Genomic DNA, 16,488 nt, shown 5'->3' with positions numbered 1-16,488 from the left:
AGAAAATAATAAAAAAATAAAAAAAATAAAAGGTTATCAACTTGAGAATGAGGGGATGTGGGAGGGCCTGGAGGGGGAAGTGTATAATTTATATTTTAATTAAAAACATTAAAAAAAAAAAATCCTAAAAAAAAAAAAAAAGAAAAAAGAAGTAATACACAGGTATGTCTAGGACTTAGCACAATTAATGGCTTATGTGCCTTCACATACTTCATGGTTTCTGCAACAGATTTACCCTTTAGTACACACTCTTAATCCCAACCAATGAAGGTAAAGTTAGCTTGTAGAAGAAAGTACCCATGTTTGAAAGTGAGGCCCAATTGAGTGGCAAAGTGAGAAGCTGGGAACATTTTGACAGACTAGAATATGCCCAACTCTCATGAGAAGGGATAGGAAAGAGATGCTACTTAAAGAACAGGGCAGATTGAGAAAAAGAAGAAGGAGGAGACAGCTTTTCCTGGGTCAGTCGTATAGACACAGGTTGCAGAGATAGAACAAGCTAGACACAGATGAATAGAAAATGAGCCAGAAATGAGAAGGAACCAGAACAGAACAAATTGCCAAAGTTAGTAGGAAGCCAAACAGAGCATTTCAGAAGCTACAGAAAGAAGCCATATTGAATTAGTTATCTTGGAGAGGACTTTGAGCCAGAGCAGTTGAGTTGAACTAGCAAGCTAGAGATCAGAAAGAACTAGGGATGGGTACGGTTATTCAGCAGCAAGTCTCAGAGGCTGAAAACATTCTAGGCCTAGATTAGATTATATGGAGGGTAGTAGCATCCAGGACTAGGCCTAGATTAGCAGACAGAGGCTCTGAAACAACAATTACTCCAGGTTTATAAGGTACATTAATAGGCCATTGTGAAGCAAGAACCACCTAGTAAATGCACCCAACCTCATCTCCAGTTTTGGTAAATGTTTGCTCAAATTGTCATTGTTTTAAGGGACCCTAAGGAGTTTTCCAGTCCTATACCCTCCTTACAGTTTCCCCCTCCCACCTGGGGTCAAAACTAGGCCAAGCTCCATTCTCTACAGTTTCCCCCTCCCACCTGGGGTCAAAACTAGGCCAAGCTCCATTCTCTACCCACAGGAACATTCTTGAGTAAAAAAAAATTTCAGAATGTACTGACTGATAGTCACCTGACCCTCTGGAAAGTCCCAGGTAGAGTTCAAATGCGTGTCATGGTTGCTATTCAGTAGATTTAAAGGTCAATATACTTAGCCAATACGTTTGAACTGCAAACTTGCTGATGTAACCTGTGCCCCTAAAAAGTATAAAAACTGCTTATAATAGCCATTCAAGGTCAACCTCTAGTAACTCACCTTGAGGGACTAATTGAAGGTCGACCCCAATGGGCTGGACAATAAACCTCTTGCACTCAGTGAAATGAGATCCATCTGCATCTCAGTGTCTCACTGGGGGCATCTCAAAGCAAGTACCATTGACAGAGGGTCAGGGTCTTACAGTTTATTTATGAACCAACCCTTTTCACATTTGTGCATTCATTAAGTATAATCACTCACAAATGATATATGTAGAAATTTTATCATCATATCCTACTTGGTCTTATATTCACTTATTTGAATGGCCACACCAACAGCAATTCATTCTTTCCTGGTAGTCTGGCCTTCTCTTTCCTATCCTTTCTCATATGCTAAGCCCAGCCTTGCCTTGGTGGGGACAGAATGACATGGTTCCTACCCCTGAGACAGGGTTCCAGTGTCTAAAGGAACTACATCATGAGCCAGCTTGTCAGAAAGATACAAAGAGGCAGATACAAATTCAGGCAGATTCTTGAGTTCAAGGTCAGTCCAGCACACAGTGAGTCCCATCCCAGGTGTGGTAGAAACAGTAATTTCAGGACATTGTCCCACCCAACTAGCTTACTATTGGTGCTTAACAAAGTCAGACAGATCTCTGAATTCTTTTGCAATGTTAAGAAAAAAATATATGCTTGCTGTCTTCTAAGAATCAAAGGCCTAGGTCACAGGATGCTGACCCATAGGATGATCAAAAGGAAACCTGAAGTAAATGACTAAATTGATATGTAAATAAAAAAACTGAACCTTTTGGTATGTATGAAGTAAGCTATCAGAACACCTTAGCAGTTCTTTAGAATTTTTCTGTAGAGAGATGACGTATCTGGCAGTCTCTGGAGAGCTAAAACAGCTCTTCAAGAATTTTTTCTAACAGGATGTCTGACTTTGCTGGAAGATCCAATAATTTTTTATAGCAGCTTTTCTGACTTTGGTTAGAAAACCCATGAGCTATCCAGAGAGCTTTTAGAATTTTTACTAGCAGAGAAGGCTGTCTCAACCAGAGAAAGCTGTCTAGAGAAGAACACAGAACACAAACACACACACACACACACACACACACACACACACACACAAACACATACACACACACATACACATACACACACACACACACAGAGAGAGAGAGAGAGAGAGAGAGAGAGAGAGAGAGAGCGCACAGTCTGGAAAGGATCTCAGTAGAACCTGGGCCACCAGCTTGGACCCACAATTTAACTTTAAGTTGTTTGTTTTCACTTCCCAGACACTCCTCCCTCAGAACCCCTCTCCATGCAGAGGTTGACCCCTGAAACTCAGGCAGTTGCTCACAGTCCCTTCCATCTCCTACATCCAATGCAAGGTTTTGCATCTGCTATGTTCTGGATCACATCGTTTCCTTCCTACACGAGAAAGGCCATGTTTACGATCATATTCTCCCCTAAAGTTTTAAAGCTCCAAAGGTAATATTACTTCTTTCCTTGGGATCATCTAACTGTTCTAGCTTCAAAAAACACCAAAGAGACTCTAAGAGCATCTTACCTTTTCCTTCTCTTGCCAACGAACCTGCCATTCTCTACAGTCCTGGAATCTTTAGTAGTGAAAGCAGGTTCTGAAGAACAGTTTATTAGGTGATTTCATAGCTGTGTGGATTCTGCAGAGTGTATATTACTATCCCAGGGTGACTGTACACTAACTAGGTGAGTACTAGGGACCAAAACCAAGTTTTAGTAGAGTTGATATTAGGTGAGAACGGAATATTAAAGTTCCTAAAAGTAATACAATAAAAGCTAGAGTAAGATTGAGGAAAGCATATGACATATTGGTAATTATGATAGTATCATAATCTAATGAATCAAAATCATTAATTTTATTTTAAACTAATTACCAGCTATTCTGTTCATTCTAATCCCTTTTGTACTCACTCATATATTAAACCTAGTGATAGAATGGTAATAGAATAAAGGCTATAGCTGTTATAGTGTTGGTTTTGACTGTTTGAATAGCTCATGGTAGTGGTAATAGCAGAGCAATTTCTAAGTCAAATAATAGAAATGTAATGGCTACTAGAAAGAATTTTATTGAAAATGGTAAGTGTGCGGAGCTTGTAGGGTCAAAACCACATTCATAGGGATTTGCTTTTTCTGAGTATAAATTTATTTGGGGAAGTCAAAATGCGGTTAAGACTAAAATAAGTGAAAGTAGACTATTAATTAATATAATAATAAATAAATTAATTACTCTCTTCTGAGAATTTTTCAGAATTTACCAATTGGAAGTCAGTTATATTAATTACACTAAGAGAGTAAGATCCTCATCAATAGATAGAGACATAAAGGAAGAGTCAGACTACATCTACAAAATGTCAGTATCATGCTGCAGCTTCAAATCCGAAGTGATGTTTAGATGTAAAGTGAAATTTTAATTGTCGTAGAAGACCCACAATAAGAAATGTTGAGCCAATAAATACGTGAAGTCCATGAAATCCTGTTGCTATAAAGAATGTAGATCCATAAATTCCATCTGAGATAGAGAATGAATTTTCGAAATATTCTGAAGCTTGAAGGACAGTAAAATAAAGTCCTAAAAGAATAGTAATTAGTAAGGCTTGTTTTATATGGTTTCGTTTTCCTTCTATTAGACTGTGATGGGCTCATGTGATTGAAACACCTGGTGCTAGAAGAACTGATGTATTAAGTAATGGAACTTCTGTTGGGTTAAGTGGAAAAATACCTGTTGGGGGTCAACAACCTCCAAGGTCGTGTGTGGGAACTAGACTAGAATGATAAAATGCTCAGAAAAATCCAGCAAAGAAAAATACTTCGGAGACAATAAATAAAATTATCCCGTATCGAAGTCCTTTTTGTACAATAGGAGTATGGTGGCCTTGGTAGGTTCCAAAGGGCTGATGGAACATGGAACACACTGTCTATCCATCCCTTGACAGAGCTTTGTAACACCTCACACCTTTAGCCTTCATGTCAACCTGTTTAGTGTTGGTCACATTGCTGCAAAGAACAGTGAACATTTCCCACTACTTTTCTTTTTGTTTTATTAATAACATTCATTTTTTAATAAATAAATTCATACTTTTCTAGATCTTCTTTTCCTCCCTTCTCTCTTCCTTTTCCTCCTACCTCTTCTCCTCTTCTTCCTCCTTCCTCTTCCCTCTCGCTCTGCCCCTTCCATTCCTTGCCTCCTGTCTCCAATCCTCTTTTTTCCTCCTCCCCCTCATTCTTTTACTTTCTTTATCGTCCCTTGTTGTGGGTGGCTCTGTGCTGCTTGCTCTCCCAGGAGAAGTTGTTTGGAGTGAGGAATGAGTCAAGTACTCAGGTGGCTTCTTGTGAACCAATCCCCCTAATGAATAAAGGAGCCAATCACTGAGCAAGTAGGTGGGACTTCCATGTTGGATGGAGGAAGAGAGGAAACAGGGAAGAGTTAGGTCCCTTTTGGAATGAGACAGCAGTGGGGTAAGATGTAGCTGCTAGAGTTCCCCCAGAATCATGGCAGATCCACAAGGATTCATCACTGGAGGAAATCAGAATTAAATAAGGCTTACAAGATTAGATTTTAGTTGTTGTGCCCAGAGATTGAGTTACCATTGTTTCTGAACTAAGTTTGTGTTTTGTGTTTTCCTTCACACAGTGGCTCATCTGGGTTCAAGAGAGAAAGGTATGGTGGCAAAATGTGGGTTTGCCAGATGTGCACCACAAACACTGTGAGGGATTTGAGGCACTGGGCTGGTGTGGTAACAACCTGCCAGTGAGAATCTAGCAAGCTAGTGAAGAGGGCAGCTCAGAGATATTGAAAAATTCCACCGGACACTTCCCCTCCTAAAAGAGACAGGTCAGAGAGCATTTAGGCCAGAAGGGAGAGGCTGAGTCAGCCCCTACTACCTTATTCCCTAAAGACCAATCACTGTTCTGCCAGTTCTATTGTGCCCAGTTGCTGAGGCTCTATTCCACCCCTGGAAACCATATAAATACTTGCTGAATGGGCCATGGGGGTTGCTGCTTCTCCTTCAGGCTGGGATGACCCCAGTGGACAGGAACAATAAATTCCTCTTGCTTTTTGCAATGATTCCTGACTGGTGTGGTTTACTCAGTGTGTCCCTGGTAAGCTAAGGCTCGCCAGAGTCTTACACTGGCTGGAGAGATTGTGGAGTTTAGAGTCAGAATCACCATGAGATGGAGACCATGGCCAGCCAGGCTGCCAGGGCAGAGGCACAAGCACAGGAATGTGCCTTTTTATTATTATTATTATTATTTCCCACAATATACTCTCTTACTTTTTGTCTTCTTCTTTCATTCCTCCCCTTCTCCTCTTTCTCCTTCTGCTCATATCAGGCTTCTTTGTCCACTTTACTGTTTCCCCTTATGTACATTTTGAATATGTGTGTATAAAGGTGAGATAGAGTGATACGTCTCTCTACATTTTCAGGCTCACTCATTCTGAGAGTTTCGTTTCAGTGACATAATACACTTGATTAACACTTGTTTCCTACTAACTTCCCCATTTGCCTTCAACTCAGATATTTCTTCTGGGTTATCGTTGAACACATCAAAATGCTTGTTGAATATTTTCCACTACACAGATAATTCATTGCCAGAAATGAATATATAATTTTCTATTTATCAAATTACTTCTACTTCTATAGATTTCTCTTTTAGAAACATACCAGAATCTATCCAGTAGCCAAAGTCAGAAGCATGAGAGTGATTATTGATATGTTCATTCCCCTCCATGCTGTGTGCCATTAGTATCTTCGGAAATATCTGTAGTTGGTCTCCTTCTCATCATTTTCATTGTCCTTACTTGCTTAGACCATGAACCAATTTTGTCTATCCTTTTAAAATGCCATAACATATGTCAATATCTCTTGTCATGCATTTTTTAAAGGTTATCATTTCTAAAATCTAAATAAGATCATATTTAAGATTGTTTTGAAAGACCCCCAAAGAGGGGAGACCCTCACTCAAATCTCTGGATGATGTGACACACACCCCCCCCCCCCGTAAGAACTCACGAGAGACCATCCTTGCTGCAACTGTATGAGGTTTATTGACAGGAACCAGCACGCTGGGGTCAACTCGTATCCCATGCAGGAGTAGAGGAGTTCAACCCCGAGTGGCTGGGAAAGGGGGTATCTAAAGGAAAAACCATAACCCAAGGGGTTTAGGGGGGCATTATTGGAAAATGATGAAAATACCAGTGAAAAATCACAAGGGGGTACTTTCACAAGGGGAAACTCCCTGCTTCTCAAGATTGTTCTCAAGATTTTAATCTAACTTTTGTGGTTGGCCAGTTCCTGGAACAGGGTCACCGAACCAGCTAACCTATATTCGTGGTGCTAGGGTGTCTGAATTTTTTCCTGGCTTTTCAGTTTCATGACTCTCAACTACCACTAGGATTAGAAACAGTTGTTCTATGATATCAGAAATCTCCTGAGTTCTCTACAGTTCTCAGACATGCCATGCCTTCTCCACTCTTATTCCTTCATTCCTTTTTTTTCCTCCCAATCTATTTTCCTCACACTATGGAGCATGTTACACCTTGTGCTCATTACAAAGAAAACCAAACAGGCCTGACCATGCAACATAGATGAACATCATTTAGGATTTCACTTCCAGGCCTCCTTTATTTGGAAGACTCTTCTGACCTTGAAACCATACTGTATATTTTACGCATTTTACGCATCATATACTGGGATGATATTTTTTAAATATCCATTTCCTTTAATATACAATATGAAACTTTCCAAATGTTCTCATACCAAGATAGATGTTTTTACCCTCCTCCAATGTAACTTTCAAGACACCTCATAGAAGATGCACCTACTCTCTAAACAGTCTTGGTGACTGTTTATCACTTTGGTGCCAAAATAGTTTCTTGTAGCTAGCTTTTGCAAGATGCTGGAATAATAGACTAAAATCACAGGAATCCCAGGACACAATAAAGATCAATTCACTATGCCACCCTGCTCTGCTTTCACCCCTCAGGATATCCAAGCATAAAGAATTCCAGGTGCTTGCTGGAGATGTCTTTCTAAGGAGAGAGGAAGTTAAACCTGTAATCTGGCCACCAAGCTACTTGACTATCTCAAGGGTGGTAGTGGTAGAGGTCACAAGGCTACAAGTATAGGGACATCCAGGCCAGAACAAGGAGGAAACAGTTCTACTCCTGTCAGTCTCAGGATGACATTTTTGGGGTTTGGATATGTCTGGGCCTCATCTTGCTCCAAACTGGTTCCCTGGTCAAACAGCTTTCTGGACCCACATTGCTGTTTGACCAACTGCAAGAAGTTTGAGAATACAGATGATTTTGTGAGAAAGTTTCTCTGCTTCTACTTTCTTTGTGGGTGAAGTGGGGCATACAGGACCAGATTCGAAATCAAGTACACAAAACGTTTCAGGGAATTAAGTTTAAGCTCCATCTCCAGGCATCTGTCTGATTATTCCACCATTGAATTCAGACCTTCACATACTCAGCTTCCAAGAACTAATCCCCTTTTAGGCAGTATTACTACATTTCTGTCCTAACATTAAAAATATTTTTGGTCCATGATTCCCTGAAGAATGATACCCTGGACTCAAATAGTAAGTAACAGCAAAGAGTGCTATTCTGCAGAAGTTCAACATGTAGTGGTCTCCCATTCCAAGATAGAAATGCCCAAGTGAGCTGAAAGGTCCAATTTAGTGCACAATATGGGGAATCTGGGGAGGGGTAGGTGACCTCTATTGTTGGCTGTATCTCTAGAGATATTCTAGAACCATTGCTGGGAACATCTGGAAAATTTTACTAAGGAAGTCTGGAAACTGCTGCTGACCCATTGTCCTTGCCTCAAGGCAGGTGTTGGGCAGCTTCTGAGACCTGGACTTGCCCATTTCTTGGAAACAGAAATTTGGGGCTAGTCTCCTGAACTGCCAATTTGAAGCCTGTCATGGAGTCAACTTGTCTCAGCTTCCAAGAGTTTATTTTGTTTTGTTTTGTTTATTTGTTTGTTTTTATTTGGGCAGTTGGTATGTGTGTAGATGTGTGTGTTATTGAAAATAAATTCTTATACAATAATCTTCATTACCTTTTCCCCTATATTTACTCCTCCCTACTCCCTTCCACATACCTCTCCTCTCCCACTCTTATCCAGTCCCCTTCCATTTCCTCTTCAGGAAAGAGCAAGCCTTTTAGAGAGAATGTTAAACTGGACAAAAAAAGATATAGTAAGACCAGGCATTTTAATTAAATCCATTGAGAAACAAACTAAAATGTGAGTAACTGTGACTCAGAAAGCCCAATTAATTTGAATCATCCTCCCTCTAATTACAGGAAATTGGTATTTCCTCTGTACCTGTAACACAGGGTTACTATCTGTAATACAAACTTTCCTGGCATGACCGTACTCAAGTGTGGACTGAGCCCAGATAGGGAGCCCACTAAATCAAATTAAAGATAATACCAAAAAGTCTTACATGGTGAACCAGAAAGATTTGTTAGGGTTACTAACAGAATGATGGGCTACTTACAGGAGCACTAATGACTCAAAGCACATCCAAGCATGGGCAAGAGAGCTCACAAACCTGGGAATCAGAAGCAATACAATAGCCTGCAGGCAGCTCAACATGTTAGAGAGGGTCTTTCCCAGTGCCTCCACGTCTCTAAACCTCTAACAACCAGCTAGGCTGGTATTTGCTTCTTCCAAGCAGCTGTTAGGGTCTCAGACCTGCCATTTCCATGTTCCTCACCTTCTCTAGGATCAACTCACAGTAAATGTATTGCTATTCTAGGGGGGAGGAACCTAGAGAGTCTAGTCAACTTCAGGGACTTCCTGAAGCTATTTTTTAGTCGTTTACCTTCAAGAAGATTCCCTGTAGAATGGAATGTTTCAGTCTCAGAAGAAAGTGTTACAAAACACTACCTCTAAATCCATAACTATTTAAACAATAGATAGTCTTAGCTAAAAATTAACAATTTACAAGGTCAATTGCAGTTAAATTCATAAAAGGGAAGAAACACTATCTCCAATTCTACATGACTTTGACCCCTTTAAAGAGGCTCCTTCTTAAAACTGCATTTTTATGTAACTTCTTAGGCTGACATGTCTGCAAAGCTTTATGAGTGGTCCATTTTTCTAAGAAAAAACCTTATGCTTGTATAACCAAAGAATATATTCTCATGATTTACAAAAAATTGTCTTGTTCTTTTTTTTCTCCCTCTTCTAGGAAGAAAAGATTATTAAGCAAATTTAAAGTGGTAATTCTCCATTCCCACAAACACTGAAATACAAGTTATATTCTACACAAATTATACATAGCATGGGTCTAACTCTAACCCCTTAACTAGCCCAAAAATAAGGGCTGTGTCCCTAGCATTAGGAAAAGGACCAAGCATTAATAGAATCAAATAAATGAGTGGAAAGACAAACAGATGAGTCAGTCAAATGATTTGAAGATTTTTACCTCTAAATAGCACTGATCCCCCCTTGTTAATTTTTCATGATATATTAAGTTTTCTATCTTTCTTATTAGCTAGTTAGATTTGCCAATATTCTTTTACTATGTGCATGTATGTATGTGTGTTCATGTGTGTGTATGTGTCTTATATACACACAACATCTAGCCTTCTTTACTATTGTAAGAGCAAATGATATTCTTTGCCTCCTATCCTACCTAAATCTGGAAGGTATCATTGTTGTTTCTTTGTTGTGTTTGTTTTGTTTTGTTTTCCACTATCATTATGAACTCACCAGTGGACAAATCCTGTATGCAATTTTGAAAATTTTATTGCTAAAGCTATTCACCAAATTTGTCATCACTGGTCATTCTTACTGTTCTCATGTCCTTTTCTTCCTTGGAATCTATGAGATCACAATGTCGCATGTTTCTGTCATCATTCTTCCTATACCTCTGTCATCCAGGCCTCTCCTCCTGCCTTAAGTATAGAGTCCCCAGGTTTCTCTCCTTGCTAATCTCCTTCCATTACCTTTCCCAGAATTATCTTTCTGCTACTATGTACTTGTGAGTTTCCTAGCAAATAACTTTCCCCAGAATTCTAGAAAATAAATGTGTTTTTTTTTCTAAAATGCACACACTCCTAAATCAAATTCAACATTTAAATTTCACTTTCTCTACAACTGAACTCATTATCATCTGCACATTGAAACAGTTTGTTCTAAATCCTTTATCTCAGTGGTTTTATTTGCTTGAACTTTAAAGGACAAAGAGCAAATCAAAATCCTGCATCAATTCTAGTTTTTGTCTCTTTCATGATCCCCTTTGCTTCCATCCCAAATCCAATAATCTTTTCTAATGTTCTGAATATTCTTCAACTGGATGTCCACATTCTCATTGCTGTCACATTATCCTTGTCCTCTGTTCTTTTAGAAGCATTGCAGTGTTGTGATATTTGCTCAGTTCTTCATTCTTCTGTCTCCGCAGTCTCCTGAACTATAAATCTAACCATGTAATAACAACCTTTAATGTTTCCTATAAAGTATGATGGGCAAAAGCAGGCACACAAGGTTATTCATGATTTAATATGCTAGCACACCTATCAGCCTTTAAATTCTTTCATTCACCTTTAGTTGCTGCTTCGATTGCCTTCTTCAACTCTATACCTATCTCTTCTTAAATTCCACCAACCAGGCAGCATGCACCAGCTGATACAAGGCTCCCAACACATGTATAACAGAGGACTGCCAGGGTTGGACTCAAAGAAGGTATACTTAACCCTCAAGAGAGCGAAGGCCCCAGGGAGTGGGGAGGTCTGGTGGGGTGGCAGGTGGCGGATGGGGACATCCTCATGGAGATGGTGGGAGGAGGTATGGGATGTGCAACAGTCAGAGGGTGGACCAGGACAGGGATAAAATCTATACTGAAAAAAAAGAGTAAATAAAAAAAAGAAAGAAAAGAAAAGAAAGAAAGAAAAGAAAGAAAGAAACAGGCTGGGCAAGCCATGGGAAGCAAGCCAGTAATCTACACCCCTCCATGGCCTCTGCATCAGCTCCTGCCTCCAGGTTCCTGCTCTGTTTGAGTTTCTGTCCTGACTTCCTTAACATCAATATAGAAGTGTAAACCTGTGGGACCATGAAAGGTAGACTTGTTCCCTGTAGAGCTAAGGCTCAAAACCCTGGTGGTTCTGAATGGACAGTAGGTGTTTTGCCTGGTTCCCAGGCACCAGGACCCTGTCACTAGCTGCAGCTCCCCATAGATTTGTGCTCTTCAGTCACATAAGGGCAATGCCCCCAAGCACCTCCACAGGTAGAGAACATGACCTGTGATCATGTAGGCTCAAGACAGATCTCCATTTCAATGAGGTACCTAAAGGCCTGGGGGATTTAGCCAACAAAATCTCCTTCCCTGCAAAAGATATTTAACCTCAAGCCCACCCTGAGAAGTGGGGTATGGCCTCACTCATCCACTTTCTGCCATGGCAATAAATGCCTTAAAACCATGGACTGCCTCTTTTCATCAGGATCCACTTTGGCGAGCCATGGAGAAGGCTTTCACCTATAGGGTCTTCGCCTAATCTCCAGTAGAAGGGCTCATTTTGCTCTTAACCACAGCGCAACCAAGCCAAGCCTGCCACCGCTGTCAAAACAAAGACTCTACCCGAGGGACCAGCTGGACCTCTCCCTATCTTTCCCCCAGCCCTGGGCTAGATCCAGCCTGTAGGCCTCCACTCCATTCTCAACTCTTATGTGGCTCCCAGCAGTGCCAGGGTGAACAAGAGCCCGAGAACCAGATGGCCCCTGGCCTTCTTGCAGGACTGGGGACCCCCAAGCTAGCTCTGGCTGTCCTACACCTCAGACTGTACTTTCCTACCTCCAGGGTGATGATATCCTGGGGTGCCCTACAGCTCCACACCTGTCCTGCATTGGATAAGCACAGTCAAACTTCCTGCATCCTGCCTCCCCAAGTGGCAGAGCCCTGTAATGGAGCAGGTACGGGACCCCAAAACCTTACATAAGCCAAATAAACCCACTTCCTCCTGAAAACAGAAAATTCCACTATTAAGTCAGACAAAACTTAGTCTTCTAAAGAGGTCCTGCAGCCTCTGTGGACTTATTTTGCTCAAGCTCTTTCTTCTGGTTGTCTTCTTCTTTCATTATCTTTAACTCTGGTAAATCAGAGAGATTCAGGAAGCTGAAAGTGCAGTTCATATACTTCTTAGCAGGTATAAGGCTCTGGATTCTCTCTCTCTCTCTCTCTCTCTCTCTCTCTCTCTCTCTCTCTCTCTCTCTCTCTCTCTCTCTCTGTGTGTGTGGGGGGGGGGAAGAGTGTAAGAGAGGAAAAAAGAAATACAGAGGGAGATAGAAGGAGATTGACAGACTCAAGTCATATGTTCTTCAAAGTGACTAGTACTACGTTATCGGGCAAATGCTTATAGTAATTACTTTCAGTTTTCTGTGCATATTTCTCATGTAACGGTTAGTAGATTTTACTGCAATCACCTATTTCCCAGTAAATAACTAGTTTCCCGAGCCCAGGAGCTTTAGTTTTGTGCAATGAATGCAGTCCTTTGACAATGTCATCTGTGTGGATAATATGTTCTGCTTACTCATGTGCCTAATTTCATGCCCCTCCCACCCAGTGCCAGCCCCACTTCTTCCTTATAATTTTCATTCTCCTATTTATTACTTTATATTTTTTGTTGTGTGTGTCTTATAGAGTTTAAAACTAGGCTTCCATGCCTTCCCTTCTCCTAAAATCTTAGTTGCCAATCTTCCATGCCATCTGTAAGTGGTAGAGGCCCATGGGCCCCTTCTCTGTGTATAGCTGACTCTTTAGGGTACAAAATAGACGCAGTGCCGGTAGGCATACAGTGCTGGCTGCTGTGAGTTCATAATTGCCACTCCCTTGTCATGTGCTTGGATGTTGTCCTTTCAGAGCCCAGCCCTTGGTTTCTAGCTCTTACATTATTCTTCTACCTCTTCTGCCATGTTTCCTAAACCTTAAGGCTATGATAGAAACATCTTATTTAGGGGCGAGGCCTAAACTGTCCTTTAGTCTCAGGACATTGTATTTACTCACTTCTATTTACTGCCAGAATGGGCCTCTCTGATTAAGGCTAAGAGGAGACATTTTAGAAGATGGTTTGATGCTATTTCGGTTCAGCCAAGTACCAGTATTAGGTTCTCCATAGAGCTCAGAAGACTCTTCAGTTATAAGTTTTGGACCAGGATGGCAGTACTAGGCATGGATGCTTTCTTTCTGAGTAGACCACAAATTCAACTGGGGAGCATTTGGTTAACCTCTGATGCTTGTGTTACTATTGTACCAATGGATATATCCTTCCTAGCAGGTTAGTGGGCTAGTTCATAGATTTCAAAGCTGTATAGGACCATCTATGCTAGTACCTCATTTTCTAGCAGCCTACATATTAGTATCTAACTCTGTGAAATCTAGCCAGCAGGATAGATGCTTCTGGCTCAGGTCCTGCTTAATTTCTCTGTCTCTTGCATTCAAGAAAGAATGTGTCATCAGCAATAGGGTCTCACAACTAGTTCTTGTTGTTAGCCAAGAACACTCACAAAAGTCTTTATTATTTTGGAGTACTCTAAGTGTCTCCCTGGGCAATATTCCTACAGCATTATCCCACATCTGGCACTGGGATTTTTGTTTAATGACCCATTATCTTTACAACCTTCATTATCTAGCTTTGAGGATATCTGCCTTCAAATGTGTCTTTTAATTAGGTTACAAGATAGTAAGTGTGTGTGTAATCCCTTTCTTTTGATTGGTCTTTTCCCTGTTCCCTCATTTTCCTATTTCCCAATTGCCCTTATTTTACAGATGTTACTATTCCTCTTTCCTTAAGGGATAGCCCCAACACACACACACACACACACACACACACACACACACACACACAGAGAGAGAGAGAGAGAGAGAGAGAGAGAGAGAGAGAGAGAGAGAGTCTCATTTCTAGTTTTCTACCTTCAAATTAAACACCAAAAAAATTCTGAAGATTTGGGGTTAGGATCTGCATATGAAACAAAACATATGTGTTTATACTTCTATTCTGAGTTACCTCACTCAGTATAATATATCCAAGTGTTCGTTCTCTCTCTCTCTCTCTCTCTCTCTCTCTCTCTCTCATAGCTAAATGAAATTCTGTTATGTATATATAGCACACTTTCTGCTAACCAGTTGATAGGTGTCTAGGTTGATTCCAACTTGTAACTATCACGAATTCGGCTACAAGAAACATGGATGTACAAGTGTCCCTGAAGTAGGGTGTGGATTCATTCCGGTTCATACTTAGAAACTGTGTGTGTGTGTGGGGGGGGAACATGGAACATCTAGATTTCTGTTGCCATTTGTTTGTTTACCTCTAAACTGATTTCCAAGGTGACTATTGTTGGTTAAAATCTCACCAACAGTATATAAGGATTCCCATTTTCCCATATTCAGACATTATTTGTTGTTATTTCACTTTTTATAATATCCATTTTGACCGAGGTCAGATTGAGTCTTACAGTCATGTCAGTCTACATTGTCCTTATGGCTGAGAATATCAAACCCTTTCAGAACGGTTTCCTAGTCATTTGTAATTCTTATTTTGGAGCTCCGTTTACTTCCACAGCTCATTCTTTACGTCTGGTCTCTCTTTTACTGGAGTTTAGTTTATTGAACATTTTGTATAAACTAATTATTAACCCAATATTCAAGATGTACAGGTGGAAAATATTTTCTCCAATTCTGTGGACTAAAATCCGAGACTTTAATTTTTAACTCAGTATTTGTGATGTCCTATAAAATGAACAGTGCACACTAGGAGACTTATTCAAACCAGACAATTAACCCTGTACATGGTGATAAACATAGAGAAGGAGCAAGGATGTTGATTACTGTTTGTGTGCTAATATTTTTCAATGAAAAACTCTTAGTTTAATAAAATGTCACTACTTTATTTGTGGTTACCTGGGTTTCAATAATATTACACTGGCCATATAGAATGTGAAATGTATACTACATATGAGTAATGGGAGGTACTGAAGAAGCCAACTTTAGAAAAATAAAATAATGAACATGAATGGTTAAATCTCCTCAATCCAAATTATTTTTAGTCCCTTGTGGAAATATTGACTAACTCATTATTTATTATTGATAACTGTAGTAGTTACTTCTTTCCTGTTAAGATAAAACAACATGATAACAAGTCAACTTACAAAATGATTAACTTTGTTGAGTTTGGGGGTTTCAGGTGCACAGGAATCTATCAGCATCAGAGCAGAGAACATAGCAGCCAGCAGGCCAGCATGACACTGCAGCTGCAACTGAGAGCTCACATCTTGATCCATAAACAGGAAGAAGAGAGAACTGGCTCAAAATGTAAAGCTTCTTTCCAAACCTCAAAGTCAACCCCTAGGACATACTCCCTTCAGTAAGGCCACATCTCCTAATCCTCTTCAAACAGTCATGAGCCTGAGACGAAGTATTGAAATGCTTGTGACTTGTGGGGGGAACCTCTCATTCAAGCCACGACATTACCACCACAGTGACTCACAGTACAATGACATCACAGCAAGTGCCAGGGTCTCTATAATGAGTAAGATGTGGGCTCCTTCACAGAGAAACCCACACTAGGTAGAGTGTGCTAGTAATCTAAATATTAAAGTAAATATTAAAGTAAATATTAAAGTAATCTAAATATAAAAATGAGACATCTCAGTTGAATAAAATCAAACATGGGAGAGTATTCCACAAGATGAGGATGAGCAATCAGGAATTTTCCAGAAAAACAGCAGCGACTGAAATGTAATACACTCTACTCTGGAACAAGGCTACCCATAATTCCTCAAACCACATCCTCCTCCTAGTTGGTTTGGAAAAACTCTTCTAAGATGGTTCACTGATTCCTTATCTTCAACCCACTTTCAAAATTATCATATATAGGCATTGTGGAAAACATAAGTAATCCCAACCCTTGGAAGGTTAAAGCATGAAGTTCATAATTACACCACTGGTTTCAGTTATATAGCATGACCCTACCCTGTCCTACCTCAAAAGAAAAAAGGCCATGGGAGTATCTACATGGGAAAGCACTCACTTAATGTACACAGGCTCTGAGTTTGACCTGATACACACACACACACACACACACACACACACACAAATAAAATAAGAAAAAGAAAAAGAATTTTTGTGTATGGTTGAGGTCTCATCCCAAAGGGTAATTCCTGAAGAAAAAAAAAAAA

General features: G+C 40.2%; 1 pseudogene; it reads left to right on the top strand.

Annotated features, from left to right (window-relative positions):
- Window positions 1-11,523: 11,523 nt before the first annotated feature.
- The window catches only part of LOC110336246, a 15,783-nt pseudogene continuing 10,818 nt past the window's right edge, over window positions 11,524-16,488 (top strand).

This window comes from Mus pahari, chromosome 19 (genome assembly GCF_900095145.1).
Source record: "Mus pahari chromosome 19, PAHARI_EIJ_v1.1, whole genome shotgun sequence".
Classification (NCBI taxonomy): domain Eukaryota; kingdom Metazoa; phylum Chordata; class Mammalia; order Rodentia; family Muridae; genus Mus; species Mus pahari.
The sequence above is the reverse complement of the archived record's forward strand: the minus strand, read 5'-3'. Positions and strand labels throughout refer to the sequence as shown.